The sequence below is a fragment of the Lolium rigidum genome, chromosome 1 (genome assembly GCF_022539505.1).
Source record: "Lolium rigidum isolate FL_2022 chromosome 1, APGP_CSIRO_Lrig_0.1, whole genome shotgun sequence".
Lineage (NCBI taxonomy): Eukaryota > Viridiplantae > Streptophyta > Magnoliopsida > Poales > Poaceae > Lolium > Lolium rigidum.
In genome coordinates this window covers 358,363,521-358,369,520 of record NC_061508.1, presented here as the reverse complement: position 1 = coordinate 358,369,520, position 6,000 = coordinate 358,363,521, and positions in this window count along the sequence as shown.

Sequence of the window (6,000 nt, the reverse complement as noted above, 5' to 3'; positions counted from 1 at the left end):
TGCTCTTCTTTGGATTTCTCATTTCATCTTTGGCAATTGCAATGGATTCTTTCACACTTGAGGACACTCATACTCGGCTAAAGCCAACCATACTCTCCCAAGTTCAAAGTCTCCATCGCTTTGCCATTGCACATAACAATTTTGCCCCAAATTTCACCGCCGACACTTGCCTTTTGTTTGTTCCACTTGTTTGGGACAATGCTACACCACACATTTTTGACACCTTACAACTCTTACATGCAAAAATTTTTGCCCTACCACATTTTGGATACATCGACACTCTTTTGGTTTCCATTTTTGCCAAATGCCTCTTGGAGAAACGACTTGATGCTTCATATTTGATTGAGAGCCTCTTGTTCGCCGATCACAAAATTGGCATCCACAAGCTTTCCATTCGCAAGTTGTTTTTCCCCAAGTTCTTCTTCGACCGCGACTTTTTCCCTCTACCAAAACATGGGAGAACCGTCTTGGACTACACCGTCGGTGAGAAGGAACAAGAGTCGAGGACGACTCTTCCCCAAGGGGGAGATGATGCGGGGTGGCCTTCGGACACCTCCACCTCAAGACCGTCAAGTGCAGCCCCGCCTATCGTCGACGCTACACCATGGCCAAGGAGTCCCCCAAGTGGACCAACAACACAAACCCCCGCCATATATGTCAAGGTGAACCCTTTCCTCTCTATGGTCGACCTCAACACCAACTTGAATGGTATGCTACCTCATGCCTATCATCATTGTGTCTATAGGTGCCGACATCGACAAGGACCAAGAGAGAAGGAACTCCCATGGTGCAAGGAAGAAGAGAAGAAGGAAGAGGAAGAAGAGGCGGGAGGAAGAGGCCCAGCCTAGCCGGTCCAGGACCCGGTCAGACCGGACCCACAACCGGGACGTCCGGTCCCAGGCCCGGTCAACCGGGTGCCCAACCGGGCGCAGCTCCCTCGTACCGGACGAAGACCGGAAACTTCGCAGATTCCCGGTTTGCGCCCGGTCGACCGGACCCAGGACCGGACAGCCCGGTCACAGGCCCGGTCAGACCGGACCCAAACCGGATCTGACGGGAATGACCCACCAAACTGCCTAAGTTATCCATTCGCGTACCTGTTCGCCCTTGCTGGCCATGTATGCCTATATAAGTAGCCTAGACCCCTTCCTTACCCCTTAGACTTGTTTTGAACTCAAACCTACCTTTGAGCTTAGTCTCCCTTGGGTATCATCCCTCTGTAATCAAGGCACCTTGGTTGTTGACTTAGATCTTGTTGAAGGAGATTCTAGTACTTGTTACTCTCTCTCCTTCCCCAAGCTCTTCCTCTCCAATCCCAATCTCTCTCCGGGAATTCTACCGCGTGTCTCTTCCTCGGAGATTCTATTGGCGTGGTCCATCGAGCCACGGAGGTAAGCATCGGGTGTATCGGGTTGGTGTGCGTGCGTGAGTCTCGGAGTTCCTCGTGCCCGTCGTGTTCTTCGTGTTCATCGCGTTTTCCCATCTTCCACCTTGGTTTCGAAGTCAATCCGCGAGATCGGGACACACACGGGGTCTTAGACCTCATCAGAACCTAAAGAACCCAAAATAGTTATAGTTATCAATAATAAACCATGATTGGATGGACTAAATGAGTCTAATCCATTCTGAGAGGAATAAACCATCATGATCATTTTCATGTTAAATACCTTACTTAGTACCATTATTGCAGTTTTGGTACTAAGGGAAAACAAAGACCTATTTTATCAAATAGGAGAATGTTATCCAATTAGTCTTCAATTAAGACTAGCAGGCACCGAAAGAAGTCTCAATCATTGAATCTTCAATGAGAAAGGAAACAAGCTTATAGAGTTGGAAGAAACCAATGAATCAAAGTAAGAACCATGGTTCAGAGACAAACCATAATGGATTCCAGGAAGAATCTGGAAAAATGGATATATTCAATTATATCCAGTAAGAACAATACGGAGTTCGAGAAAAGTCGTAGTCTGCACAAGTCAGATCCATACCACGGAAACGTGAGAGAGATCAAACTTCGAGGACGAAGTTTAGTTTAAGGGGTAGAGACTGTAATATCCCAGGTAATGGGGTTACAAAAATAGAGGAAACAGATATGTGCATTGCATTCATGCATAGAAAATCAGGGGAATTTTCGCGCTTTAAAGTAAAACGATCCACAGAATGCGAAGTTTCACTTGACCTTGGTGGAATTGAAGTAGCTCATCAAGTCAAGCTCTATAAACCTCAATGTGACTTTGCTAAAACCTTGTTTTGAGTAGAGATGATTTGATCTAAGGGGTTAGATCAAATGGAACTAATAATCAATCCAACAACACTTTACTCAATGATCAATTGCTTGATCTTATTAAAGATCATAACATGGTAATCTTTGCCATAACATATGAACATCTATTTAACTATAAATCAAGTAACAATAAAATGAAGAAACCATTCTTCACTTATCTTTTCCATGTCTTAAACCAATCCATGATCCTACCATGAATATCATGGTAATCATTCCACCTCACTCTTGGATTCATGACAAGGAGATCAACTCTAGAAATATAGATTATTCTCTATTCCAAACATAATATGTATCAACCCTAGAGTATTATTCAAGCCTTCTCATATGAGAGAGACCATTTACTCTAAATCTAGCTTTACCTATTAATGAACAAAAGACAACCTTGGAACTCAAGTATTAGGTTGTAAACCATTTCCCTTGGAGTGGTGGGATAATCTAATATCACATGAAATAATACCATACTCATGAAAGGATAAAGTAAGGAGGAGATTGACTCAATCAAAATGGCCAAGTGGAGTTTTAGACTTAATACCTATTGAGATATTGTGAGTACACCATAAACCCTAGAATAACCATTCCTTTATAAGAAAGCCCAAGCTATGGTGTTACACTCAAGTAGTTGAGGCAACACCTGAATGTGAGGGAGAAAACCATCCATATACCCAGATGATAATATCATCATTGTTTAAGTATAACCCTAACAAAATATTTCAGGTATTCCCCTGGGATATAATCTATTGAGACAACCATAACCATGACCATCCTAGAAAGTAAAATAAAAGTGATATATCCTAGTTGATCAAGACAATGCTTGATCATGGAAGTGAGAACCCATTCCATTAGAAATAATGTAGGAAGCAAAACCTTGATCATTATAAATTGAGTGATGATCATAAACCCTAAGAACTTGAGGTAAGGATATCGAGAACAAGTGGATCATGTCTAACCATGATCATGCTCTTGAAGTATGTGAGGATAAGTTAAACCCTAATAGGATAAGCGAGATATCATTAGCCACATGAAATTATAAGAAGACCAATAATAAACAACCCTAGGCTTAGACCCCAACCTTAACTTGTGAACCACTTGGTGATCACAGGTATAATTCTACCACATTTACATTCCACCTATTCTTCACTTAAGAACCTAAGAAAACCTTAGAGTAAAATTCCATATTTAATATGGTGAGAAACCATCCATCCATAAGACCAAAGTTAACTATAAAAAGAACTATAACCATTATAGTTACTTTAATGATTAATTGAGGATAATAATAGAAGTTAATTGGTAGAAGGTAAAACCAATTCTCAAATCCTTAGTAACTAGAGAAGCACATGAAATATTAAGCAAGTAACCATTCTATCATGCATTGGGAAGAGTAAATCTAGTCAATGCAATATGGTGGCATTTCATCCCTATAACCAGAATTGCACCTCAATACTATCTTATGCTTCAATTCATGAACATAAGAAACCCTTGTGATATATTTTCTAATTAAAACCCATAAGTGGTGATCAACCACTTATCTTCATAACAAGACCCAACCATGATGAGGGTAATGTCTACTCTTGATATTACATGGTGTATCAAAATATAATAGCAGTGATAACCTTGAAATAGGGTTATTATAAACCTTACAAGACCCTAACAAATAAGTGTTCACATAAAATAATGCAGGTGACAACATTCTCAAATAGGAGATTAAGACCCTAGAGATATTTTAGCACATGAAATTATGCCATCCCAATCACTCTCTTATTTGAAATTCATAAATAAACATTACTTTGGAATTGTTTCTTGCAAGATAAAACCAAATAAAACTCTATATATCATTAAGTAAGATCAACAATCATTGGGAAAGTAATTTGGATATTTCCAAGGGCAATATTCAAACCAATGCATATATGGTTATTCAATTCAAATCCTAATAGTAATTAATAAATCTATGCTCTAGTATTCCTATTAACTTTTATAACACACCACAATAATCTTTAAAGTATTTGCAGTGCCTTGTACTAATATTTGTATGGCTCAAATAAGCAAGACCTGCAAAATAGAAAGGAATTCAAATTAGAATTCAAAACAGAATTATAAAACAGAAAAAGAAAACAAATAAAAAGAAAAAGAGAGGAGAAGAGGCTTACCCGGCCGCAGCAGCCCAGCTGCCGAGCCCAACACCCAGCCCAGCAACAACCCATCAACACCGGCCCAATGCCATCCCGTACCCCTTCGTTTAGAAAAACCGCGAGGACGAGCTCGTCCTCATCCTCTCCGTGAGCTGGAGAGCAAGCACGACGCCGTGATGATCTTCCCCCTCTCGCCGGCGCCTTCTCCTTGCTCCACTCGTGACGAGGCTCGCCTCTGGAACCCTATAAATACCCCACGGCGAACCCCAGGCTCGTTTTCTTCCTCATTTGCCCCAATTAAGCAAACCCTAGCTCGCCCGGCCATCTTCCTCGCCGCCGGTAGGAACCTCCCCAGACCAAGCCGTAACCGCCATTAGCACCGCCGTGGTCGACTTGCTCCTCCTGCAGAAGGAATTGAACCGAAGCAGCCCGTAGCGCCGTCACCAAGCTCAACCCCCCGGCGGCCGTCGCCATGAATTCCGGCGACTCAAGTCACCTCCGGCCACGCCATCAAGCGCGTCGTGCCCCCGGTGAGCCACCGATTCCCCTAGCTTGCTTAAATCGCTCGATTGCATCCCGTAACATGCCCAGCGACCGTTGGTCCGTGAGCTCGCCGCTCGGCATCGCCGGCGAGCTTGCTCCGGCGACCAAAGGGGCGGCGCTAGTACCTGCGTGTTCACCTCGCGCGCGCCGAACCTCGCCGTATGGATAGTTTGCCCGCACGAATACCGTAGCGCCGGCGATCACCGTCACCGGCCGCCGGTGACACACATGGTGGCCACATCACCGTCACCATGGCAGCCAGCCGTGGCTCGGCCCACCCGTCCGTGGTCGTGAGTAGCACGAGCACGGTGTAGTTAGTAAATTCCGTTTCATTTCAAATACCGTAAAATTACTGCAACTTCAAATAAATCTGGAAAATTCAATTTAAGTCAGAAAAATGTAAATAAGATATCAAATTTTTTATAAAGATAAACCCTATCCAATAAAAATATAATATGAAATTTTTATTTTTAATAAAAATTTGATTGTTTTATACTTAATAATTAAACCTTTTCTTTTATTCCTAATTGAAATAAAATTCAATAATTAGGAAAACCTTCTAAAATAAATAAAAACCAGTAAGAAAAATAAAGAAAACATTAAAGCTAATTTCCTTATTTGTTATTTTGTTAAATCTTTATTAGTGGAAAATTAAACCCTAATTAATAATTACCTTAATTATTAATTGTTTAAAAATACTAAAATGCCAAATTCAGTATTATTTTTATCTCAAAGTTATTAATAACTTCAACTTTAAAAATGAAGTTATTAATCCAAGAATTATAGGGTAACTAGAAAACCCTAGTTCCATATGGTAGAAAAAAGGGAATTCATCATTCCATGTGATACTCTAAAATCCTAACTCCATTAGAAAACTAGCTCCATTATTACATGTGAACCCTAAATTGCTTCCAAACCTAAACCTAAGTTAGAACATGTGATCATGATATTTTGATTTCATTCATAGAACCATAGTAGCTTCTAAATGTTTATCTTGATCACATAAAATGTAGTAACCATCATTACTAAATTAGTATCCCATGTATT